Here is a 26,215-nt window from a genome sequence, read left to right as displayed (position 1 = left end):
TTAAACCAGACTCCTCACTGACAGCATTGCAAAGGAATCGCTCAGACCCAGGGAGAAGACAGTGTATTAAGTTACTTACTAGCCAGCCTGTCCTGGCTGATAAAAATAGCAATAATATCAGGCTTTTGAAGGAAGGACAGAAATGCAGAGGTTCACCACTGTCTAAGATTACTCAGTACTGAGGAGGAAAGAAAGTGGTTAAACTTTGAAAGAGTAAGAGGAAAGGGAGATTGTCCTGTTTTTCAGTATGGAAAAGGGAATTACTGATAAGATGTTGGGAAGTCTGTTCCTAGTAGATGAAAAAAACAAAAGCCATAGGGTATAAAACTGGATGCTGAGTGGAAAAAGATGAAAATTCACTAGGAGTGAAAATAAGTTTCCAAATAAAAAACTTCAGTGTTAGCAATGGAAATACATGCACTTATGTCATTAGCAGTACTGGAAGCAAAAAACACAAAAAACTAGCTCTAAGGAGGATTAAAAGCAATGAAAATGTTAAAGATTTTCATTGGAGAAGAAAATCTCCATAGACAAAAGGATTTTCAGAACCTAAACACCTTAAGTGCTACAGTAAATGAAACTGAGTTTTGCCTGACAGCTGAAAGACATTCCCTGTGGGTCCTTTATGCTCTTGTCTGCAGAACCGATTGAGTAAATTGTACAGCAACAAGGAACATTCTTATACCCTATGTCTGGCATTTGCTGGTTGGTATTTTTAACTTAAGGCAGGTAGAGTTCGATAATGTTGCTTGCACAGCTTGGCAATATTTATCAAATACGGAAATGACTTTGATAAATACACCTTGCTGCATCTTTAGTTTTTAGCAGCAGTAATGTTACGTTTCAAGTTTGAAGAACTCAAGTGTGGACTTCTGGGCAGGTGTTAAATCACCACTGTAGTTCACCTGTGTAAAGTCTGGCTGAAGTGCTTATGAAGAGTCTTCAACAGTTAAGGTGGCAGGAGATTAGAATTCGGAAAATTTCCTGCTTTGGAAAAGGAAACAAATTTTCCTGCCTTAACAGGAATAGATTTCATGGCACCGGATCTACCACAAACAACACAAGGCGTTTTCCTGACTAAAGACAGGAAGGACCATTGGACAGCTTGATGGGTGGCAGAGGCAGAGTAACAGTCTCCAGAGCAGGAGCGCCCTAGGCACAGACTGGTCAGGAGCTTGCATTTCTTCACTCTACTGACTGATCACGTTTCGAGTGGCAAACCCTGCCCATATTTCTGTGACAAAAGTGCTTTAGGTGTCTATATTGTCTCCTACTTTCTCCAACCAAACTAGGGACAGTACAGTTTTATCACTGTTAATGCATTAAAGACCATTTTTGAGATTTACCTGTAGATGTGTCCTTATTTTTGGCCCCAGCCATTTTTGGCTGATGTGTTAGTGATGTGAGGTCTGTGAACATAGTGATTACATTTTGTTTTTCTAAGTAAAAATATAAACTAGCTAATAACATGTGCGTATTTTTCAATAATAGTTTTTATGTAGCTGATCTGGTTGCCACAGCAGTGTTTTTTGATTATGTTTGAGTGAAGGAGTGGACATTGCCAGAACCTGAAGAGAAGGTGAATTATAATATCACAACTTGTAGAGAATTTGAGATTTGAGCAGCTCAATAGTAAGTTGTTACACATTTCCTGTATGGCTAGATGTTTTTGTTAAAACCTTTCACTTTTCGTGAATATTTTTATGGATTTACAGTGATTACTCAACTATTTACAAGGAACAAAACCTGACCCATTAATCATAACTAATCAAATTCAGCATGTTAAGTCATAAAATTTTCAGTCACTGTTTTCACTACTTTCGTCTTTATTCATGTTTTCCAAGTTAGTCACAATTCATAAATTAATATTTACTGTTACTATATGCTGGTATTTGGGAACTTCCCCCGCCGCCCCCCCCCCCAAAAAAAAAAAAAAAAAAAAAAAAAAAAAAACCCTAACAGCTTGTAATAGATGTTTCGTTTAACTGTTGTGTAGCTTGGAGAGACTACCCACTCTAAGCTACAATTGCTGTGTCTCTCTGAAATTATTTTTTCATGCAAATTGCAGAATTGACAGCTCCTGGAGATGGTAGTGCTTTTTATCTATAGGAGAGAGGTGGAAAAGCAAGGGAGAGGAAGCTTTCACTGTGTGTTGCCAGTGTTCCTCCAGCTACATAGCAGCTGTCTGAGGTGACTAAAGTAGCCTGAAATGTGGTGCTGCTTTTTGTGGTTGACTCATCTTCCCAAAGCAACTAGAGTGAGAGCAACAAATCTATTGGTGCAGGTTTTTGGGTTTTTTATGACTGATCTGTGGTAAATATAAGGCACTGACTTCCCAAAGGTTTTGTATTGCTTTATTATTCCCACAGAGCATCTAGTCCCTGCTTAACTATGGGGACTTTCTAACTTTTCTGAAGTTATTTGGTAAAGGATAATGCTGAGTATTCACTTCTGGCTTTTTTCTCTCTAACAGTTGTTATGATCCATTTAGGAACTTTAAATGTAACTATTTGCCTAAGCGTGTTTTTTTTTTCTGGGTTAACACTGGAAAATCACTTTCTAGGGTGTTTAAGGGGCACTCTAGTTCTACTGATGAACCAGAATTCCAGAAGAGATTTCAGAAGTTCTTGTCATTTAGTATATTTGTCACTTGATAGGCTGATTGCTATCTCCACTGTTGGTTTGGGACCTGCGTGGTGCTAAACAAGAGACATGCTGTGCTTTGGTGTGTATTTGAAGGAAGTCCATTAAGAGTTGAAACATCAACAGTGACCCCAGGCACCTGTAATAAATGCAAGTATTGTAATTAGTAGCAAGCTGTCTCAGAGGGCTACAGATATACTAAGATTAATTTCCATTCTAGTGTGCCCCAAGTCCTTGTATAATATAAGGCAACCAGTTCTAGTTGTCAGGAGGGACTATCAAGTTACAGCATGTCTGACTGGATCACAGATTTAGACTGTAAGTTCCTAGTGACAGCAACCATCTTTCCATACACTTGTCTAGAGCTTGCCACATGCGATGAGTGCACAGTGAGAAACCTACAGAGGCATGCTTTCAGTAGGAGCATGTGACTTCCTCTGCTTCATTATACATCAGGCTTCCTACGGTAAACAATATTTACAGAGGAAAAAACAAAGTAAAATAATGTCAAATTACACACCTGTGTAAATTTTACTCATAAGCCCTGGAGGTGTCAGAAATGTAGTGAATAAACAGTCTGTAAAAAAAAAAAAAAAAAAAAAAAAAAAAACACACACATTCCCCATCTCTTCTGCCAATACAGTTAAGGTTTTGCCTCTGCTTGTGGAAGGCAGGTGGCTCTGGATTAATATAAAGAAGCCTCAGCTGATGGTAACTGACACTGGAGCACACTTTAGGCAAAAAGGCATTTCAAAAGGTATCATAAAGCATGTCTAGACTCAAATTTGTAGCTGAAAGGAAAAACTATTATCCTTTGGGTTGAAAAGTGACCCATGGCTTTAGGCATTAGTGATTTTTGATAAATGACCTGGTCTTCCCTATCCTCAATGTGGGAGGCAATTGGTTTCCACTGTAAACCTGGATTGCAGAAAACTTGCTTTCTTGTATTTGTAAGCAAAGGTAGCTTTCATAGCCTAATACAAGAGCAGGAGGGAGCTTTTAAAAATACCTTCATTGTGTGTTTATCTGCAGAAATGAACTGTAGTCAGTATATGTCTATATGTATCTTTAATGTCTGCAAAATGTGAACCTTGATTACATTTATTAGATTTATTTATTCATGTATGGGATCTTTTTTTCCTCCTATCTTATGAGGTAGTAGTGTTTTCATGGAATATATATTCACATGATTTTTGGTGTGTTATAAATGTGACATTGCTATTGCATATGAACTGCTTTGGTCAAGAGCAATGCTAACTGCCCCATCAATTACCATTCTAAATGCCTGTCACATTGAAAAAACTGCAGTCCTGGGCCCCCAAGGATTTTTCCTTCTTTTAGGCAAAGACTTCCCTCCTCCCCACCCCACTGTACTACTTTTGTATTCCTTATTCTGGAAATGATATTGCTTTTTTCTTTTTTTTTTTTTTTTTTTCTTTTTTTTTTAATGAGGGAAATACCTTTGTTTATGTGGAAAGCTGAAGGAGCCTTGTGAAATCCAAAAATTCCTTGTGATACTGAAAGAGTCAGGGAATTTAGAAGTTCTTATAGATATGAAGTACTTTCTATGGAGGTGTAGTGTGAAGTCAATATTTAACATGTTAGGCAGAGTAGCAAAGTTGCTAAGGTAATTACTATTTTTTTTTTCCTGTCTGTAATCTGTTAGCAAATGTTGGTATTTCAGCTATGACCACTAGCTATACTTCCACGTATAATTTTGCCTAAGTATATTATTGTGCAGAAGATGTTTTTTTATTTTGTTTCTAAGAACCTAACACACTATCTGTGCCACCTGAGAATACACAGGTACTTAATTCAAGTAGCAGCATGTTCAGTAGACGAAATGTTACTGAACTGAATGTACACATTCAGTTGGAGTTGGAATGAACACAGCTGGAGTTAAATGAACTATTGTTCTCACAGGGCAGGCTAGAGTAAAAACCATGAAAAAGTTAACCATCCTGTGTTTTTTAATGGTTCCAACTACAAGCCTATCTCAAGACAAGCAGCTGGCAAACATATGACACTTCTTTTCCCCACAGATCTTGTAAAAATGGATTTCATATTCATCCACCCATGTCTTTGTAAGGGTGCTTGCTGGCACATCATTCCTGAATGAAACAGTCCGTGTGGGAAGGTTGTTAGTGCTGGCAAGTCACCAGTCCCAATGCAGAGACAACATTCAGTGACTGGGAGCAATACAGCCCTAGGGAAAACTAAAAGCCTGTCCCCAGCTTCTAACCAAAGAAGGTATGCAAAGGAGAACCTGGTAGGGGTTCTCCACAGCAGTGCTAAATATTCTTTTCCTTTTGCATAAGTTGCCAGGAGATGGAAGAGCTCAGTATTACCTTTTCTCTGTGCTGCTGTACTCTCCAACCCTGATATTGCAGTACTCTGTAACTGTATGAGAACCTCATGTAGCCCTGAGAGCCTCTGTGTAACGTTATTTGGCTTAAACATATTTTATTATGTTTGGCTGTTGGTGAGAGTCAGATGAAAATTATTTCCAGATTACAATAAAGGAACTTCAAACTTAATAAGTGTTGTTAGATCATTGACCATATTAAAATAAAATTTTAAAAGGCTATACATCAGAGGAAGCTGTTAAAAAAAAAAAAAAAAAAAAAATGTAGCATTATTGGCCTAAAGATACTGCTAAACCTTGGGAAAAGATTTGTGCCACGTTTCTTATGACACTAACATCACAGAGGATATAAACCAGTCATTGGCACTCTCTCAAGAAACACATCACTGTAATTCGTTGTAACAATACCACTGTGATATTTATTCATAATACTTATGAAAGCTAGGCTACAAAAACAGAATGCGCTGACTGTCAGTGGTGATGTATCATTCTTTAAAGGAGAATATACATGACAAAATGTTTTAAGTGAACTCTAAAAATATACTGGTGAGTTAAGGCAATTTGGCTGGACTTGCACTTCATGCCAGGAGGGGCTTCCCAGGATATGCTTCTGGGTGACCTTTTTGAGGACATATATCAAATAGTCATGTATTTATTATGGTCCCAGTCAGTCTTCAATAGCAATGATGAATGTTGTGCATGTACATAGTCATTACAACTCTGTGTAATACTCTCCTCATTTTCCAGTCTTTTCTATAGAAAATGGAGCTGCCAGTGTCATGTCAACCCAGTAATCCCAACTTTTACTCACAAAGCATTCCCAGTGGCATAAAAGCTTTATCAGACCTGGGAGGGAATGCACATGCCAGGAGCCCTGTAAGGAGACTTCTGCTCTGCTTCCCCAGTTGTGTCTGTGCCCTGGCTCCTGTGTGTCTTGGGATGCTTTATAAGCCCTTGCAGCTTCCAGTAGCATACTGGGATTTGCTACACTTCTGACATCAGTATAAGTCTGGATTTCTGGGCACTGAATAAGAAAGGATATTTCTTCTATGTCTGAATGGTCCTGAGGACATGCAATATTTCCATCTTCCTCTCAGCGGTGTGGAGAACAGAAGTATCTTGAATATTCTGATGTTTATTGCAACCAGGCATGGGCACAGTCCCCTTCCTGGTAAAAGGAGGTTGCCAGTCCTGGATGAGCTCGAGTACAGGAGTAGGCTGTATCTTGAAGTTGGTGAGGTTGGGTTCAGGGTGAGGACCAGCTGTGGGCAGAGCGTAGATTGGTTTCCCAAAGAGCTGAGATTTGGTGCTGGTTTTGGAGTATAGTTTAAAAGGAAGGAAAATAGAATCCACAAGTTCTGTCTTTTCCCAGCCCATGCAGGAAATTCTCATACTCTATCCATTCCACTTTCTCTCCAATAACTTGTCTAGATCTGAATTCATACAGATACAATATCTTAACATTACTTGCTACTTTAGGGTGGGGTTGGAGGGATGAAAAGCAAATAGGAAGGCTGTTGCCTTTTACCACCAAGCACAGAGGCTTCCAAACAGAATTCCAGCTTTTTGTTTGGCAAAAAGGTGGACAATTAAAAAAGTGATTTTTAAGCTCATTCAACTTCCTGGATTCTGCACCATTTGCATGAAAGCCTACATTTGAAAACAACAAATACCATCACTGCAGGATGCCCCACATTTGAATTGAGTGTATGGAAAGCAATTTGTGAATCATACTTTTTTGTTTAGCTACTTCCATCTAAGGTAGTTGACTCAGTTTAATAAGAAAATAGCTTCTCTAGAAGCCTATTTTCAGTCAACTTATTGTTCCAAGAGAAGACTCCCAGTGCCAGTATTCCGAAAGATCTTTTTCGACAGGAATGGCTCAGAAAAGACAAGATAGGGGATACACTAGGCTTAACATGCTGTAGCCAAGGGCTACAAGATAAAAATGTTAGAAAAGAGAAAGAAGGGGAAACAGAGATAATGAACAGTAGAAAAAGCAGCTAAGGGACCTTAGATAACAGAGAGGGAAAAACAAAAAAATGGAGCAGAGATGCTTATATCTGCTTTGTGCAACAGAATACATTCTATCTTGTACCTTTAATTTCTTCTCTATCACTTTCCATATCCCCCCCCTCTCTTTCCATCTTTATCTATCTCTCTCTCTCAATATTTTATATATATATTTTTTGCCATTTATCTCATGGGTTTTTAGGGTGTGGAAAGGTAATAATCTTGCCACTTGTTTTCTGCTTAAAGCCTCGTATGTTTATTCATTTTCTTAAATTGGCTTATTGGCATGAAAATTTTGTTTTTTCTCTCATTACTAAATGCATTGGTTATTTGGGAACAATACCACATGTTAAGAATAAAATCTTCTCAGTGTTCAGGTATGTGTATTTTAATAACCATATTAAGGAGGACTGTAAATTTTCACATTCATGCTGGGATTGTACCCATGCCAAAGGTTAAATCAGTGATTCTACCTAATAATTTACACATGTAATTGCAAGCACAAATAACTCTGTCCACATATAATGAAGTTTCAGCTGCAAAACTAGAACCAAGGCCAAGGTGAAGCTGGCCAGGAGCCAAGGATGTACTCTTTCTATTTTATTGGTCTATTGGAAATAAATAGTATTGCTCCAGGGAAGCCAGAGACCCAAAATTCCTACCAGCAGTAACACATTATTAGCAAATATTTCTAGTTAAATTGTCGGCATCTTTTAAAGAGAAAAAAAAAACAAAACCTAGAAACCAGTACACATTTGATAGCAATTTGGTTCTAATCTAAACTTTAATCAAGAAGGCTTAGTAATCAGTATATAGATGTTAATGATGATTTCAGCCTGAATAATTAATAGAAAATAAGTTGTTTATGCTAAGTGTAAAAAGTCAAAGAAGGGTTTGAAAGCAGGGTGTAGATTACAAAGAAAAGGCTAAGTATCTTTGTCTGGCCTAAATAATAATTGCCTAACACTTTATATAATGGTCAGCTGTAAATTCATATATTGTATCATTTGTAGATACAGAATATGTAAAGTAACAGGATGTAAAGAACTGTGAATATTTGTCAAGCACGCTGTAAACAACCTGGAGATGATCTTATGAAATCATCCATGTTCTGGGACAAAAATTCAAAAGAACAGCCAACAAGATTTCTGTATCGTTGTCTTCATTTTAACTCCAGTTTCAATTTTAAGCTCTAAACCCACCCTATTTTGCTTTCAGGCACTGTATTCTCAGACAATTTCTGATACTAATCTCAGTGATATGGATATTTTATTTTTCTTTAAAGCTTTGGGACAAAGATATCTTTTATACAATATTATCAAATAGTCTAGGCTATCAGAAGTGCCTTTGTCAGTTGTGTTCAGTGGAGGAAAACTGTGGATGCTGCTGTTCTGAGTATCAGCAAATGTTTGGAGTAATAAACACTAGTGAAAAAAACAAACAAAGCCAAAAGTGAGATTAGTGCAACACTTTACTGTCAAAGGACATAGCTCTGATCCACCAGAACATATAGTCATACAGGAACAGGTTTCTTAGGGAGTGTGTTGTAAACCATATTACTCTAGAAATGTTTTGACCTGCAAAAATTGATGATTTCATATTGCATTTGGGAGTTAGAGGAAAGGGGTTTTTTTGTGAATGATATTACAAGAATGGGAGAATCATTAGTTTTGAGCTTCATGTTCTCAGGGCAGCTTTGTTTCAATGACTTTGACCAGAGCCTCATTAAAAACGTGAACCATGTAGATGGATAAAAAGCAAGTTGTGTGTGGTTCTTGGCCTCCATCCATGCACTTCGTGAAAGTTCTTTTCTTTTTCTTTTATCTCTACAATCATTAATAATATTTGTTCCTTAAACACCCTTTCTCAAATGGCAAATTGTATTTCCATGACCTCTTCTGTTTTAAGTGTGAAGAGTGAAAAGAAATGTTTTCCAGCCAAATGAGTGCTCTGTCTCAAGCTGAATTCTAACAAATGCCTACAGTTTATAATTGACACTTCCAAGATAGTCTCAAGAAATTTAAAACAATCTCAAATTTAATAGCAATCAACAGAATCAAGACAAAGTGAAATTATTACAGCTGAACTTATTGAAAAGCAGGTTTAAATTGATGCTGTATATTATTCATTTTGACAGCTGCACATTCACATTAAAAATAGCAGAGACCAAAAGACAGCAACTAGAAGAGGAAATGCTAATTTATTACATACAGAGAATCAACTCCGAAGCTAAGCTGCTTAGTTAGAATTATGAAGTATTCTGCATTTCCATGGTACTCTTGATCCACAGCAGCCACAGAACAATTTTCAAATTATAAGTACAGTCTTAACTTTGTGTCATACCAGCTGGTATACAACTGTCTCTGGAGCAGAAAACTAACAGACTTCCATCAATACCAACACTGCACAAAGGCAAAATGAAGAATTTTGCAAGTGAAATGGCATGGTAGAGGTAAGCTGCTTAAGCACGTGTCCTCACCGTGTTAGGTTGCTTGTGTTAGAAGAACTGGGAATGAAGAACTCTAGAATCCATTCCATCCCTAACTGCACTGCCCCTTGCTGTATGCCCTGAGACAAGTCACTTGATTTCTTATGCCTCACTACAGATAGGGATTAATGCTATCTAATTTCAGTGTTATGGTGATAGCCAAAACCGATGTAGTGAAGCTGTTCCTGCTTATGGAAATTGTATCTCAGCATTTGGGCAGACTGAAGTAACAGACCTCTAAAAATGCTTTGTAAAATTAATTGAAGTCATTCAAGTGGAAAACCTATGTAAATACAAATTATTAAATGATTTAAGAACTTATAAGCAGGAGGTTGCAAGCCTGATATTTTGCCATCCAATAGGTTGTTTCCTGTGCGTTTTATTTCCAGCAATTGTCACTTTAGGGAGAATCGTGTGTGGGAAGAGCAAAGAGGGCTGTTATGCTCATTTACTGATAGGAGTAACAAATGTTTTTAAACCATCACATCTAGTGATAACAGCCTTTAGTGAAGTTATAGGATGATGCTCTATAAGAACTGAAGAGATGGTTAACCACTTTCTGAAACCTTTTAAACAAGTCATATCTTAAAGGCTTGATGAGACAGGGAAGATCATTCTGATGATATTGTGCTTCTAATCTTTTGTTTCATGAGGATGTCATTGGGTTTCCTGATGGACAGATTGGTTGAAAAGTGCCAAGACTCCTTGTTTTCTTTCTAGTATATTTAACAATGTCCTAACTAACCTCTTCACTGATAAATATTGTTGCTCCAGATTCAATCTGATATACATTCCACTTAGTAGGTGTCAAAATGTTATCTAGAGAGCAGTGAAGAAGGCTGTAAATACATCAGAAATATATGAGGTCGCGTCTTTCCCCTGGGAGTATTTATAGCTCTCAATGCTGTCACTGGTGACTATGTTTGCAGATGCTAAAGACTGGAGACTTTCAGTTGGTACCTTTGGTAAATGACAGAAGTGGTGAATGCAAATACTTAAATATCATACTTGGTGTATCTCTTCCTATGGCAGCTCCTAAGAAATGCACAGAGACCGGACAGATTACACTGATGTTCTTACATGGCTATAAAGCTAAGACTAAATTCCTTGGAATATCCCCTTCTCATGGGATCAGCAGATATGACTACCATAGTTAGCTCAAGTATATCACATAGAATAGATGAAACTACTTTAAAAATTAATGAGCTGTATGAGTTTAGGACTACTCAGATTTATATGCTAATGGATAAGCATCAGATGGAGAAAATAGTGTATGAAAACAAACACTGGGGAAATTTAGAGCCCTTATGTCTCTCCCGGCTTACACTGATGTAAATCAGGATTAGTTGCACTGAAGTCACTTGACTTGCAATAATATAAGTACGAAGAGAAAGAGTAATTTATGCTCACTTTGCAGTACCACACAGATAGAATTAAGTGGTCTTTTGGAAATGAGAAATGGGTCATTTCTGAGCCATTGTGCAGAGAATTAAGAATGGCAACCAGATGCTTCATTCAGTCCAGATTTTAGATAGGAAAAAACAAACCTTGGGAGACTTCTACAGTATTTCTCAACAGCATGGGCTATGTATTTGCCAGTTATAAGTCTGTGAAATTTATATACACTGTGGACTATATTAATTTTCAAATAAATGTAAAATATACACAGCAAGAAATCCTGGTAGCGTCCTATAAACACTCTAAAATAGAGTGTTTTCTACAGTCAGCCAAAAATGCAATAAATCTACAACGCAGCTCCAAGAATTTTGCCGCTTGTCCCTGGCCATTTACTAACTCTTTGTCAAGTTACGATACTACAGCAGAGCGAATCTCGAAAGGAAGGCCACTGCTCGCAGTGGTGAAGTCCCCATATCTATATTCTCATTCTGTAAATTCACCCCTCCAGCCAAGGCAAGAAAAGAATGGCTCCCAGATGCCCAGCCAGGTTACCACCTTCCCACCTCCAACACCAATTTGAAAAAAAAACCTGGACATCCAAAAATACTTTTGAAAACAGTAGAGGAAAATGAATACCTAGTGCAAAAGAAAAAAGGATAGGTCAGGGCAGAGAGAGACCTTTTGTTTAAAACTGTTTGCCGAAGAGCTTTTTTTCTACACACTAAAACTGGTTTTTTTTGGACTTTTTCTTGCTGATGGGCAGTTTCTCCTACAAGACAAATGTGGTGGTTTGAGGGAGGCTGCTCTCAAAGTACAATGCTTTACTGAAGGGTCTTAAAAGCTGGCTAACATATAATACAAAACAGAACTAAGTTATCAAGATGCTTGGAGCAGTGTTATCTCCATGCCTTATTTCAAAATTAAATAGGAACTTAGCACTGGCCTCAAACTTACAGTTCTGTTTTATCTGTGTTCTAAGCCATGAAGCCAAAAGTATTCTAACACCTGGGATGCACATGCAACGGTCAGTTCCCAGTAAATCCCAGGATATAGGTGAAATTAGGAAATTGATCTTAGAAAAAAAGTATTATTTTAGAGGTTTTTTTAAAAAAAAAATATGTCTTGTTATATGATTAGTGTCCATTGTCCTAGTGGCTGGAACTCACCGTTTTCCATCAGTCCCAATGGGCTCCACATTTTGAACCCAAATTCTACAGTCTATGTGGCTGCTGCCAGTGAGAAGAAAGACCCTTTGAAGCACGTTGTGAAAAAGAGAGCAAGAGATGGGAAAGACGAAGGGTGGTAATTTTTCCTGGGGCTTCTTGCACTGTCCTCCCTCACGTCAAATTATATTGTTCCCTGCAACTCTGTTGTTTTATGTGAGACACTTCAATATTCCAGCCTTAGGTTAGACCATAATTAGACCATAGTCTAACTGTTTGCACCCTTTCCAAAGATGATGGTGTGAAGAAAGTGCAACTATAGAAAAATGACCAAGAGCAGGCAGCATATCGCTAATGAAGAGAGGAAAGAAAAGCAGTTGGTTGTGTGCAAGATAAGAAAGAATTCCAGATGTAGGGAACCATATCCCTCCCCTCATCCCGCACTTCAGGTTTCACATTCCTCACTGTAGATATGTTAACTCTGTTTTTCCTCCCTGATTTTCAATTGAATAAGGTGTCTAAGGTCTTAGAAATCATCTGATTTGATTTGCGCATATATGTGTTTTAAAGATGTAAACAACTTATGATGTTAGATGTCTACTAGCTGACCTAAATTTCTATTAGCTTCCTTCATATTATTGAGCACTGTAACCATGTACTCAAAAAAGAAGGAATTTAAAGGAAAGGTAGTGGTTCTTTAATGCACATTTTTGCTATGAAAGGGAAAAATAAAGAATTTAGAGATTACTAAGCTTTATTACTTTGGTTTATACCTGCAGTATGTGTAGCACTCGACACGCTGCATCTCTTCCTTAATATAGCAATAGTTTTTAGAAACCCATTGCTCTTTTAATGCTACAGTCGTACCAAAACTAATTGTTCGGATCTCTCCATTTAAGCTTCTCAGTTCTCACAGAATTAAGGAACAGATGATGACTGAGCTTTCACTCTCATTGACAGAATAGATGCCTTGGGCATCTGTTCTACTTGTGCTGCCTTCGTGCCTTATGTCATCACCTGCTCTAGCACAATTCTTTGAGGTATTTTCAGCCCTATAATAAGTTGTACCTCCACCTTCAAGGTGAGTCTGTTTAAGCATCACCTAACATGATTGGATATTTTAAAAATCATCATGGATATTTTGTAATCATTTCTATTCAGTTTTGAGTAGTTCCAGTCTCAGGGCAACCATCACAGGGCTTGAGACTTTACTTCTCATCACCCCAGTCCACTGGGGGCTGATGCTTCTTTTTTTTCCTTTGCAGAGCCTCTCTCACCTCTCAGTCCTGGCAGGCCCTTCTCCTCCAGCACCGTGCCTTCTTTGTGTGAAATAATAATAGAAGCTTCTCCAAGCTGACAGCTGTATATCTGCTAGGAAGGAGTGAATGGCATACCTGCTGGCAAAGCCCAACATTAGCAGTCTGGGTTTTATGGCTTCAAACCTTAGAGATGACGAGATATATGACTGTCCCACAGGGAAGGGGAAAATCACTTTCTCATAGTGCTGCTGGCAGAATGGAGGCAGAGTGGTTTAGAGGGCAGCTCTGTCCACCTGCGTGTCTAAAGGTAGCAAACTGGTTACCCGTAGTAAACCTCCCCTCCTCCCAACACACAGGCCTTCATTGCAGCATTGCAATGGTAGGAAGTCTTCCATGGTACTAGGAACAAGCTAATACCCTCATTGCCTCTGCCTAGAGAAAGGTGCTCCTTGGAGCAGAATGGGAGTTTACTGTGAAGTTTAGCTCATCTCAAAAGGAACGTGTTGTGGTGTCCAACCTGCAATTAAGTTTCTTAGTTAAGTGACAAAGTTAAGTAATGCACACTTTTCAAATGTAAGTTATTTTTAAAAGCTGTTCAGTGTGTAAATACACTTTTAAGCAGTGTTAGGAAGTTGACTTAAAAAATTCTAAGCACCAAGATAATCTTAATTTATATAATTCTGTTATTGTTACAGGATTTTGCTTTTTTTAAGTTTGAAACAAAAAGAAGCAGAAGAACTGCTAGAAAACTAGCAGTTTTCTAGTTAATTGTTCTCACGTGACTTAAATATCTATTTTTAAAGCATTGTTTAGTAAGTATGTGATAAACTATTAATCCATTAGTGAAGATATTGATATTCTCAAAGATGTTCCCTAATCTCCTTCAAATATTAATTTAATTTTATTATAACATGGCCAACTACTATATTATTCTTTATCTAAGTTAACATTTTTTTCAAGATATATTTTGGAAGGAAATGTGTGTTTATTGATTGTATGAATGAAATGACTTTAATTAAGGAAACAGGCCCACTGCCAAAAATGGCATACATGACTATTAGTGTGAGCTGCTTCCTTACAACAGCCCAAAAAGACATCATCAAAAGCAGATGCCTAAATTAGCTACAACATACATCCTGGCCAGACAGATGCTTCAGATGCTTGACCATTTGTAGGATAGATTTTCTTTCCTTTGAAAACAAGCTGAAGTGCAATAACACTTTAAGGTTTACTACCAACCATCATTTAAGATTTTGCAGCTTTAGATTAAAAATTACTTTAATGGAGCTTGGTTCTCTTGTGGAGATTCTCATGTCAGCTTTCAGCACTCATTTAGATTAGTGCTTGGAGTAGAGGAGATACTTAAGAAATTTTAGAAGTTTAATCTTCTTGCCTGAAAAAAGTGAAATACAACACAAATGTGATGCTAGTAATGACTACTGAAGAGGAGATATCAGGCTGTTGTGCTTTCTTTTATTTTGTAGAAGTGTTCCAATATTTTGATTTGCATTAACAGCTTTTAGCCTCAGAATTAGTCCAGTATAAATTTCAAGTGCTGTTGTTAGGTTTCAATACCTCATACAATGCAGAAGAAATCCTCAAAGATGGGGAGAGCCTGCATTTCAGTAACTTCCCGTAAGAATGTGATTTTGGGACGTTGTGTACCCGAGCAGTTCCAGGGCAGTCCTTAGCCACCTCACATGAGCTCAGCGGCTCACGTGGTTTCTGGATCCTGGCTTGGTAGCTAATGGCAGACTGTATTTATTAAATTTTCCTCTGCTGCATGAGAATAGAATATACTCTAAACTTATGTTCTGTTAAATGTTTTTCCTTGACTCTGACAAGAAAGAGTTAAGAAATAGTCTCTGAACCCACCCACCACAGCTGTGAATCTTAGAGGCCTGGAGGTGAAACTTAAAAGGGAGAATCCCACCACAGCAGGGGATATTACAGAATGAGCAGAGTTGTAGTCAAAGCCACGGAACTGGTGTTTGTTTATCGGGGGCTGATCTAGGAGCAGGAGTTGCCTGGATCTGCCTAGCTTTGCCTGATATGTTAGTTGAAAAAGAGTCCCAGGAAGTCTTGGGGCCTCTGTGGCTGTGGCCGTGGGCAGTAAATGAGATCCAAACAACCATTCAGTGCTTGACAGGAATGAAGCTTAGCTGCGATGCCAGTGGCCTGGGCGGTAGGTGCTCACCACCGCCGTGCCTTTTTACAGCCTTGACCTTCTAGCTGAAACATGAAAGACTAAGACTTGTGCTAAGGCATTATACTGGGAGCTTTCTATCTTGGGATGATGCTGGAGGTTGACTTGTGCCTGCCTTTGGGTGTATACCCATGTGTGAAGTGTATGGGAGGGACAGGGAAGAGGTATGTTCTGGGATTTTGGGACTGCTTTTTACAATCCAGCAGTCACACAGGAGAGCGTGCCTAAGACAAGCTCTTTGTACCCCAGCCACGGGAAAGCACCTCTGGGAGAGAGCTTCTCTGCCAAACCAGATTGCGGATAGCCACTGGAAGTGTGTCTGTGTAGCACGGAATAAGTGTAAGGACATATGCAAACAATAACTGTTAAAGGAAATGTGGGAAAAACTGTAGTTCTGTCCATCAACACTGACTAGTGGTAGGCATACTTCATGTTAGATGATGGGAGGGCTGCCCTTGGCACTGTCAGCGCTAAGACTAATGTGGTGGTGGTAAGAACTACACAATACTGGAGCCTGGCGAGCCTGAACACCTGAGATGTTCCCTAAACGACTGACCAGATGCAGCAGCTGTTTTTATTTAATTCAGCCTTCTAGATGAAGGTTTCCTTCTTTACTTCCAACATAAGAAAATGCCAGTTTGTACCTTTCCATATTATGTTGTTTGTGTATTATAGATACAGCCATCCTTGCAAAAGAAATTTTAATTTGAAATCCCTAATTACTGAAAAGTAGAAGTGTTTGTCCTGGCCTTTTGGCAAACTGGAAATGGGATATTTTTCATTCTGGCAAGGTAGAGTATGACTAGCCATGGAAAATGTCAACTTAAATATAGGACTTAAAATAATTTGTCATTCATCTTTGGTAGAACTTTTTATGCAACATGTAAAGACACTCTTAATCTGGAAGGATCAGATTTACATCTCTATTTCCTGAGCTCTGCACTATGGGGTTTTTCATGTGGCAATGTAAAAATGCACTGCTAAAATACTGACCTCTTTTGCACTTTTAAGCACCCTCTATATGAAGCCACGAGGTTTCTGTATCATCATACATACATACATACTGACAGGGAATAATGGTTTCAGCAGTACTTATTGGGATGACTTATGTAACTCAATTATCACTGTCTTGTTTCTGTAGTCACTCCAAGTAAATGCCAATAAAATCATCCAGTCATCATATATAATATATATGCATTATAGCTCTAAATATTGTAAATGAATATCCTATGACATAGTGTTTGCTTACACTTACAGATATAGCCATCCCATTGAAAAGTATCTGAATATAGTCAGGACACTTCCAAATCCAGTAGTCACTCGCCAGTGTTTACTGATGATTTGTCATATGTTTGCTAAACATACGCATTAGCCCTGAAGAAAGACTGGATGAGGGGTCCTCAAATCAAGACATACAACCAGCAGCTGCTTTGGGTTAAATCATTTGAGAGATTTAAAATCATATTGGAGATTTGAATGCTGTAGTACAGTGAGTCACCAGTAAGGGGAACCCTTTTTGCAGTAAACCTTCAAGCTTTTACAGCTTTGATGGAAAGCATGGTCATAAAGATAATGTGACATTTTGGGTCCAAAAAAATTATGTTTAATCAGAAGGCGAACAGAGATAAGCAGTTTAAAATGAAACCTGAATTACAATTTCAAATCTACTTTTTTTTTTACTTCTCAGTGAGATTGAAGAAGAAATGTGAATGAATCTGAATAATGTAGGCATTGACCCTTAGCAATGCTAAAGAAAAGGAGGGAAGTTGGTTTTCGTAATGAGTTTTAAAACAATATGAATCAAACATTGCAGGATTGTGGCTGTCATCTGGCATTGTTCTAACAAGAAAAACAAATGATTGATATATTGTTTGATATTATGGCATCATAAGTAAAATTTCCTCTGTGGCTGAGTTTTCTAGCTCTAAAAATGCAGTTTTGAAAGTTGGGAACTACCTTTCTAAATATTCTAAAAACAATAATTTTGAGTAAGCATAAAGATTAATCCCAATACTGTAAATTCTGTAGGAAAACTCCTGAAGCTATTTTAATCAATCTGTGTTGCTGTACAATAATGGTTATTTTAGGAGAAATTTGGTATTCACATGCCTCTTTGATCACATAATATCCAAAACTGGTACAATCCTAAAGTTTTGTAATAGGCGTACTTTTATAGTACTCAGATTGTACCCAGAGTATATGTTACTGAGATTAATAAAAATTGAGTATTTACTTGGCTAAATAATCTAACTATACATTTTCATTGTTATGTTTAGCCAGGTTTTCTTTTTCACTACTCAGTATCTGGTAGCTAACTTTATGAAACTACTGAATGCACAGATTCAATGCAGCTGATAAAATCTAATAATAAATACCACTGTGAATCTCAGCCAAAGTTTCCCCATGCTCTCTAAAATGGTCTTCCCTCCAGACTTCCAATTAGTCTTTCTCTAACTTTGAATGTTCCATAAATGCACTATGCTGATTGATAGTGCATCAATATTAATTAATAATTCATCCACTGTTGGAATTTTCCTCTACATGTAATCACAGCTCTATCTCTTTGCAAGCCTCTCTTCCCTTAGAAAAAAAGAGGAGGAATATCATTTTACTTCTTTGACAGTATGTTGTGTTTAGTCTCTTTGGGGTTTTTTTGCAAATATTTGGAAAACTCTCTCTTGGATGTTTCTGAAAATTCATATGGTAATGTGATTCTATTTTACACAAGTGTGCTGCTGCTCCTAGTTGGAGCATCTTCATGTTTTATTTATATGTACAGTACATAAGTGAAATGCTCAAGTGTACTTTGTTAGGAATTTGGAAGTCTAGTTTTCAGATAGGGCCTCTGGCTTCCGTGCTAGTCACAGACATGAGTAGCTAGGTCAGACCACATGCGCTGCGAGGGCCTAACTCTGCATGCTTTGCCCGGGCAGCCAGAAGCTCCTAGAGAGTCAGTGTCTTATTAGTGGCACTGTCCTGCCAAAAAGGGAAAGATTCAGAGCACATTTACAGCCCAAATTCACGTGGGCATTTCTGCAACATTCTGTAATTTTCTATTGTAATCAGGAATAATGAATTCTCTACAAAAGTACCAAAGCATCACTCTATTCTGATAAAGAGTGAGCTGCTCCCTAGGTGGGATGTGGTATTCCAAATACTTTACCTGCATTTATGCACTGACCATGAATCTCACTTCCTAAAAACATCTTTTTTTTTTTCCTTGGAGTTCTCTATATAATACCATGTAAACACTTCTTATATAAAAATGGTTCCCCTAAAATTTACATTCACGCCAATACATGTTTTGAAATTATGAGATCTTGACACAAGTAAGATGCCAGACATCTGAAAGGCCTTGCAGGTAATTTACATAAGAGCAGGAGATAAAAGAAATGTGCTCTCCAACTGCATTTGGGTGTAGTTTACAGTGCCTGTCATTTGACTAATCTTGTCTTTGTAGTCCCCCTTTGGTGGGCAAGAGTTGAGGATTACCAATTCATTCCTGTTGCGGTTCATTCTTGTTGCAATTCATACAGCTCAAAGCTTATACAATCATTCTGTTTTCCAAGTGGCTGTCATGGCCTGTAATGTTGCTGAAATGTCTCCAAAAGAAACTACCTTTGGCTAAAACAGTATGAATCTGTATGAAGATTTTTGGTGACAAGCTTGCATTAATTTTGTTTGGCCACTTCTCTGTTTTCTGAGTGAGAAACCAATCTATAACTCACCAGCCACACCAATAAAATGCTCAGCACCAAGCAAACTTTCCTTAAGGTAGGCTTCCTCACTCCAAATTTTTTAAATATGAGAGATGAAAGTGTATACTCCAAGTAGTGTTCAAAACACATACATGGATACACATATATTTAATTTACATTAGTATTTTATCGTCAAGGACAACGTCTTCAAAGCACATGAATGGTCATTCTGATGCGCAGAAAGTCTAGCAGGCATGGCAGAAGGCCAGCTCAGATGAACAAGGTACTCCTGACTGAACTCAAAATGGTAATGCGCAGAGGGTAGAAGCAGCTATGGGCTAATCAGAAGGAATATAGAGAAATATTACTCGAGTGTGCAGTGATAGAGTTGGGGAAACCAAAGCTCAGCTGAAGTTGAAGTGTGAAGGGCAACAGGAAAGATTTATATAAACGTATTAGCAGTAAAAAATTACAAGCTTGGACAATAGAACATAATGCAGCTTCTGCAAGTCAAAATTTTAAGTCAGTAGTACAATACAATATACAAAATGCAAAAAGTACGATAGTCAAGAGTAGTAAGTCTGGAGGTGGAGGGCTGGATACACTGGAGGGCAGGGCTACTATTTTGAGGGACCTTGACAGACTGGAGAATTAGACTGACAGGAACTTCATGGATTTTAATGAAGGCAAGTGCCAAGTCCTGCAGCTGGGACAAAATAACCCCATGCAGCAGTACAGGCTGGGGAATGACTGGATAGAAGGTAGCTTTGAAGAAAAAGACCTGAAGGTCCTCGTAGACAAGAAGTTGAAAAGGAGTCAGCAATGTGCTTTTGTGGTAAATAAGGCCAACAACACACTGAGCTATAACAACAAGAATGTAGCCAGCAGGTCAGGGCAGTCCTTATTCCCACCACATCTAGAGTACTGTGTCTAGTTTGGGGCTCGCTGGTGCAAGAAGGATGTCAACATCCTGGAGCAAGTCCAGCAGAGACCACCAAGATGGCCTCTGGAGTATTTGACGTATGAGGAGAGGCTGAGGGAACGGGATTTATTCGGCTTTAAGAAGAGGTGGTGAAGGGGAGATCTAATTACTGTCTGTAACTATCTGCTCAGAGGCTGCAAAGAGGACAATGCAGATTCTTCTTGGAGGCAGACAGAGATATAACAAGAGCCAAGGGACACAAGTTGCTGCATGGGAAAATTTGATATAAGAAAAAAATTCACCATGAGAGTGGTTAAATACTGAAACAGGGGGCCCAGAGGAATAGTCAAAACTCAGCTGTACAAGGCCCTGAGCAGCCCAGTCTAGTTGGACATGCTTTGATTAGAAGGTTGGACTAGATGACCTCCAGAGGTCCCTTCCAACCTAAATTATTCTATGATTCGGTGATATTAGAACGAATTCCTTACCAAGTATTGACAAGATCAGTCAATATTACTCTGTTATAACTATTACAAGGTGTTTTGTCAAAGATCTGTCTGTCTCCATGCTATAGATTAATGATGTTTTCATTATCAAACTATGTTTTAAAGAGAAAGTAACTATTTCTAAAATAAAATATATTCATTAAAATGAGGACAGAAGAAAATACAGACCAAGAGCAGCCCTAGTGTAACCATGCTAATTTTTCTGGAGTCTCCCTGATGAACTGGACCTGAAATGATTTTTTGATTGAAGCAGAATAGAGATTTCCACCCTGCAAATTGAAAACACAATTATGATTTGAGAGCTGACCTTGAAGTATCTATTTGATGAAGTCTGAGTGTTGTAGCTCGGCGTGATATTCTGTGTGAGCTTTGCATTGTGTCAGACACCCATTTCTTCATGTCTTTGTACCATATCCCTGTAGAGATGTTACAGTGATGATACGTGACGACATTTGCACATTGCAAAAGGTCCTATTTACTAGTATTTGTTTATTTCTAAACAGCACAGTGCTGCATTTCTGTCTGCAAAAGGTGATTTACTTCCCCAGGATTAAAGGTTTCAACTAGAAAGTAGAAACAAATCTATTACAAATACAAGTTAATAGGTCCCCTCTGCCTCTTGGGTTAACGTGCTTCATCTGAAGTGAATCAGGAATCAATTTCGATACAATAATACTGAAGAAACGCTGTTGTCTCTTGCTTTGAATTAGAGATAGATGACCATATGTATCAGACTGCTGAGCAGGAAATTCTCCCTACAATTTATTATGTCCTAAGAGTGGGACATAATAGGATTTGATAAAGAGAAAAACCCTTCTTTCCCTATGACTGTGACAGAAAATGCATTGATATCCCCAGATTTCTCTATATACTTAGAGAGGCTTTTTTTTTTTTTTTTTAACCTCTTAATGTGAAATTTGTCATCTGCATAAGCAATAAAATCAAAAGGTCACTGGGGTACCAGAATAAATTTAACATTTCTGGAATGTAGCTGTTCTGAAATAACTTCCCTTAAAAGTTGCTGGATTTTTTGCTAAAAATAAATAAATACTCTATAGTTCTTTTACGAAGTGAAAGGTAAGACCTTCTTATGTCATTTGGATTCTTGTAACATGTTAAAAAAGAACTATTCAGAGCACAATATTTCTGCAAGTTTTCCTATGCAATTAAGACTTTTGTTTCCTCCCAAACATAGGAAGATCCTACAAAAACCCTGAGCCAGATGAAAGATCTGCTTATACTGACAGTGGCCAGGATGGAAGGAAGGAGAGAGCCACGTTAAGTCCTCCAGGTTGTGGCAAACTTTCCAGGTAGGAGGGACTGTTTCCTATGTAGAAATATATGGTAATTTCTAATGGAATCTGTAGTTCTTCCTTTGCCTACTGTGAGCACAAAAATGGTCCAGAAATTCCATGACAGATTGCCTTGCTCATTCTAGGGACCAGTTCAGAGGGATTATGTAAAATAGGACTGATCTTGGCCCTGGTGGTTTTGTGCTGGTCTCCAGAAAGTCTGGCCCAGCGATTTTGTAGCTCAAAATCAGTTTGAGAGGTATATCTTTAGACCTAGTTAGCTGACTTTAGACTGATGTTTTTAACTGGTTAGAATAGCTACTAAAAGCTTCCTACAGACTACAGGAAGTCAGAGTATTCTACAGAAAATAACATATAAACAGAAAATATGTTATAACTTAACTCAATGAATACAAGTTTTCCCAGGGTCACATAATATCCTATTATTGTGGAATATACTGTATTGCCTTTGTGACAGCAAGTGCTACAGATTAATTTGGTATTGGCCAAAAGGCATTTTTTTTATTGAGGTTGTTGTGTTTCAGTTTTGTATACATCTAATGCAATAAAAATATAAATGGAAATACTTGGTTAACTTTTCCTACTCATATACTTTTTCGAGGCCTTTTTCCTACTGTGCCTTTGCTATAGTGATTCAGTAGGCAGGGTTACCTGAATGGGGTGTTAGGAAGGCTGTGCATGGTTGGGAATAACAGCTCATCATCATTCTGAATTGTGTAAAAACAACAGAGATATTGATGCAGATGTGTCAGTGTACAAAATAACTATAGACGGTGGGACATGGGGATTTGTGTCCTTTGATGTGTGTTGAATGGTTAGCTACAGTATGGGGTTTTCATGACAGTGAAGTATCCAGTATTCACCATAGTGGGACATAAGACATTCATTCTCAGGAATGTGTATTTTTGCTGTTGCATACCTAGGCTATTCAATATAATATGATCTCCTTACAGAAAGAAAGGGGGAAATATCGTAATATAAGGAAATACCAATAGCACTGATCCCTGTGGCCAGGATAAATAGGCCCTACTAAAAGACTCCTCGCACACTAGAGGTTAGCAGTGACTTCACAGTTGCAGCTAATGGGAAATTAAAAGCAATTGGGTTTTTTGGTTTTTTTTGTTTTTTTTGTTTTTTGTTTTTTTTTTTTTTTTTGGTTTGTTTTTCTTATTGGGACAATAATATACAAAAGCTACTTTGTACTTTTAGTAAGTTGTTGCCCAGTCAAGTCATAGCTTTTTAATGGTTTCTCTAGTGCCAGATGGTAATTAAAAGACTGTAGAAATGTATTGTATATTGTTTCTTTAATCTTTTGGCTATCCCAACATCTTATACAAAGTAGTGAGCTCTATAGTGCATTCACAGACAAAGGAATTGCTCCTTGTGCATCCCCCGGGCCCAGAGAGCAGGTGGAGCTGAAGGTGAGCTCTCCTGTGGAGCTGAAATATTGATCAGGCCCAAATTTTAATCCCTTTGAGAACCAGGAAAGTTCTTACTGGGAAAGATCCTGTGGTTATTCTCTGCTCTCTTCAAGAGAATTTGTGGAGATCTGTCTCTGCAGCCCTCACAGTCCAGTAAGTGCTCCAGCCGGAGGAAGCATTCCCTCACAACCACTGGAGCCATTTCTCCCTTTTGCTTGCAGCGTTTGTAGGGGAAGATGCAGCATGGTGGGCGAAGGATGCAGCCATTGTGTCTTCCTTTCTTTCAGAGCTTGGAACCGCGTCCCTGCATACTCACTGTGCAGCTTTCCTCTGCTTGCCTTCTTGCAATGCCTTTTGTGCTGCTTCTCTGCTCCCACTCCCTTCAGCAGTTGTGTCCCACTTCTCTTCTGGGTCTGCTAGCAGCACTGCAAAATTGATCTAGCTCCAGAGCTCTGAAGCACCAGCAAGGGACAGGGATGCTAGTCAGTATGATTTCTGCTGCTGGTCTGACAGGCAATCAAAATGGAGGGGTATGACGGTAGAAAGGAAAAAATCAGAAGCTGTAGGAGAAGGGCTAACCTATTGAGAATGAAAGGATGAAGAAAAATCAGGCAGCAAAGGAAAGGTTACCTGGAAAGGGAAGGAGCTGTTAGAACAGAAAAGCACTAGTTGGAAGAAATCAGTGCATGAATAAAAACTCCTTTGCTAATTGCACAGGAGATGGAGGGTGAAATTCAACAGGAAATTGTATAAGTGGCTTTGTGGCAAGAGTAACAGGAATAATTAATGGTAATTCCTCGTGAAATTGGAGAGGAAAACTGACCTGCTCAAGACAAGCGGGAAAAATCAGGAGGTACAGCAATTTCACACAAAGTTCCAGTTTTCCAAATAGATGTGTCAGCAATAACTATTTCATACTTGACATCATCATTATCAAACCTGAGAGTTCAAAAATCACAACTCTAGACCTCCCCAGATAATGAAATTTTCTTTAAAATAATATATTTTGGGTTCCTTTCATGTATTTTTGATGCCTTATATACTTGAATCCTGTTTTCGTGGGGCTAAAAAATAATCTGCGATCTTCAAGAAATCACAGGAGTTCAAGAACTGAGGCTTTATAAATTTGTCACAACTGGTAACAAAATCCTATGAGTTGGTAGCACTGCAACATACTTTACTGGACCATGACTAATAATAACCATATTAGATAAGGTGGGAACTCCTATAAGCCAGGAGCATTTTGTCATCTACATATTTGATGGCACTCTGAAGCAGGCCTGTTTCATACTTAATCTGATGCTGTATCTTGCTACAAGGGTAATTGACAGTACCAGAGGACTTACCAGCTCCTCTCCCTGAGAAAAACTGGCAGCAAGACAAGATGGAGAAGGAAGGGCACAGAAGAAAGACGGGGAACGAGGTGAAGGGATACAGTCACAGGATAATCATGTCCTGGATGGATAGTAATGCTGCTTTCATAATCCATCTTTGAAGCATGGTAAGGCAGTGGCACCTAAGGCAGCGTTTTGGTGCCAACACAGTAACATTGCCAAGATGTTCTTCTACAGTTCTATATTGATTTTATGCAATCTCTTAATAACATAGTAACTGTCCAGCTGTCCAAGGTTAAGTACCCTCGCACTAGAATATTGCATTATCAGCAGTATTAGGATCCCCCTATCCTGGAGATGTTCCTAGAATATCAAACTGGGCAGATAAAACAACAAGTAAATCATAAAGTTGAGGATGTTTTTTAATCACAGTCATTTACCTTTACTTACTAGTAAAATTTCAACTCAGTGTCTTTTTATTGGCAAATACGCGCACATGGTTGTAGTAATTGTAGCTACAAGTATTACTGTCTACTCAGGAGCTGTAATAATAATCCTTAAACATTTTCAAGAGCTCTTTCTACTATCTGTGCAGTATACTTCTTTTTAACACTTAATGAGCATTCATCATGATAAAGCTCATTTCTGTACAAGATTGAGGCTGTCTGGAGACACATGTAAATAATAGCAAGAAACATTTCTGCAGCTTCTGCACCAAATGAGTGCAGAAGGTGTTTCTAAGAGAGACACCTAGCAACATGGACATTTAAAAATAAAACCCTACCCAAACTAAATGTTCCCGCATGCATGCACTTCCTCAAGAAAGGAGAATGAAGCAAAGATGATGGATGCTAGTGTTGTCAGTTAATGTGCTACTCAGCGGAGTTTAGGTGTTGTGGGGATGAAGGCAGCTTAAGAGCTTCTTTAGACTATGGAAGAATAATTCTATCACTGCCAAAACATGCAGCACCTTTTCATGCTGGAGTTCTGACACGAGGAAGAAATCTTCAGCAAGGTCATAAAAAAGAACTTCACATTAAGAATGTTCAGATGTCATGGAAAAAAAAAGTCATGATAAAATCATGACCAAAAAAAATCACAATAAGAATTGAATACAATGAAAAAAAATAAGTAGAAAATAAGCCTATTAATTTTCCCCAGATGTAAGGAAGATTTGAAAGAAACAACCTGGCAGACATAAAATACCTTATTAAAATAAATCACCTTTAATTAGTTAATGGAAGCCAACTGACAATGTGTTTGTTGGTCCATCCTGGACTTGCTAATATTCATGGGCTAGAGCCTGTGAGTTGATTGTTAATGAGGTAATGTGGGACCTGGCACTGGTATATAGAGTGAAAGAAAGGACCAGCCACTCCCATTTGATGTAGTGGCCAGTGAGGACAGTGTTGCTAGTGTGGAGTCCTTCTCTGATGGTCCTGGGAGAGATTCTGCTGGAAACAGGGCAGATAGATTTGAATCACTC

At 38.3% G+C, this 26,215-nt stretch overlaps 1 long non-coding RNA gene across 1 annotated transcript in view; it reads left to right on the top strand.

Moving 5' to 3' along the window:
- The window catches only part of LOC134142162 (uncharacterized), a 63,684-nt gene that overhangs the window by 7,439 nt on the left and 30,030 nt on the right, over positions 1-26,215 (top strand). Inside the window, exon 2 of the long non-coding RNA XR_009958792.1 lies at positions 21,857-21,971. This is a non-coding gene — a long non-coding RNA (uncharacterized LOC134142162). The remainder of the gene's footprint in view (positions 1-21,856; positions 21,972-26,215) is intronic.

This window comes from Rhea pennata, chromosome 6, assembly GCF_028389875.1.
Source record: "Rhea pennata isolate bPtePen1 chromosome 6, bPtePen1.pri, whole genome shotgun sequence".
Lineage (NCBI taxonomy): Eukaryota > Metazoa > Chordata > Aves > Rheiformes > Rheidae > Rhea > Rhea pennata.
This window is presented reverse-complemented; position numbering and strand designations above follow the sequence as displayed.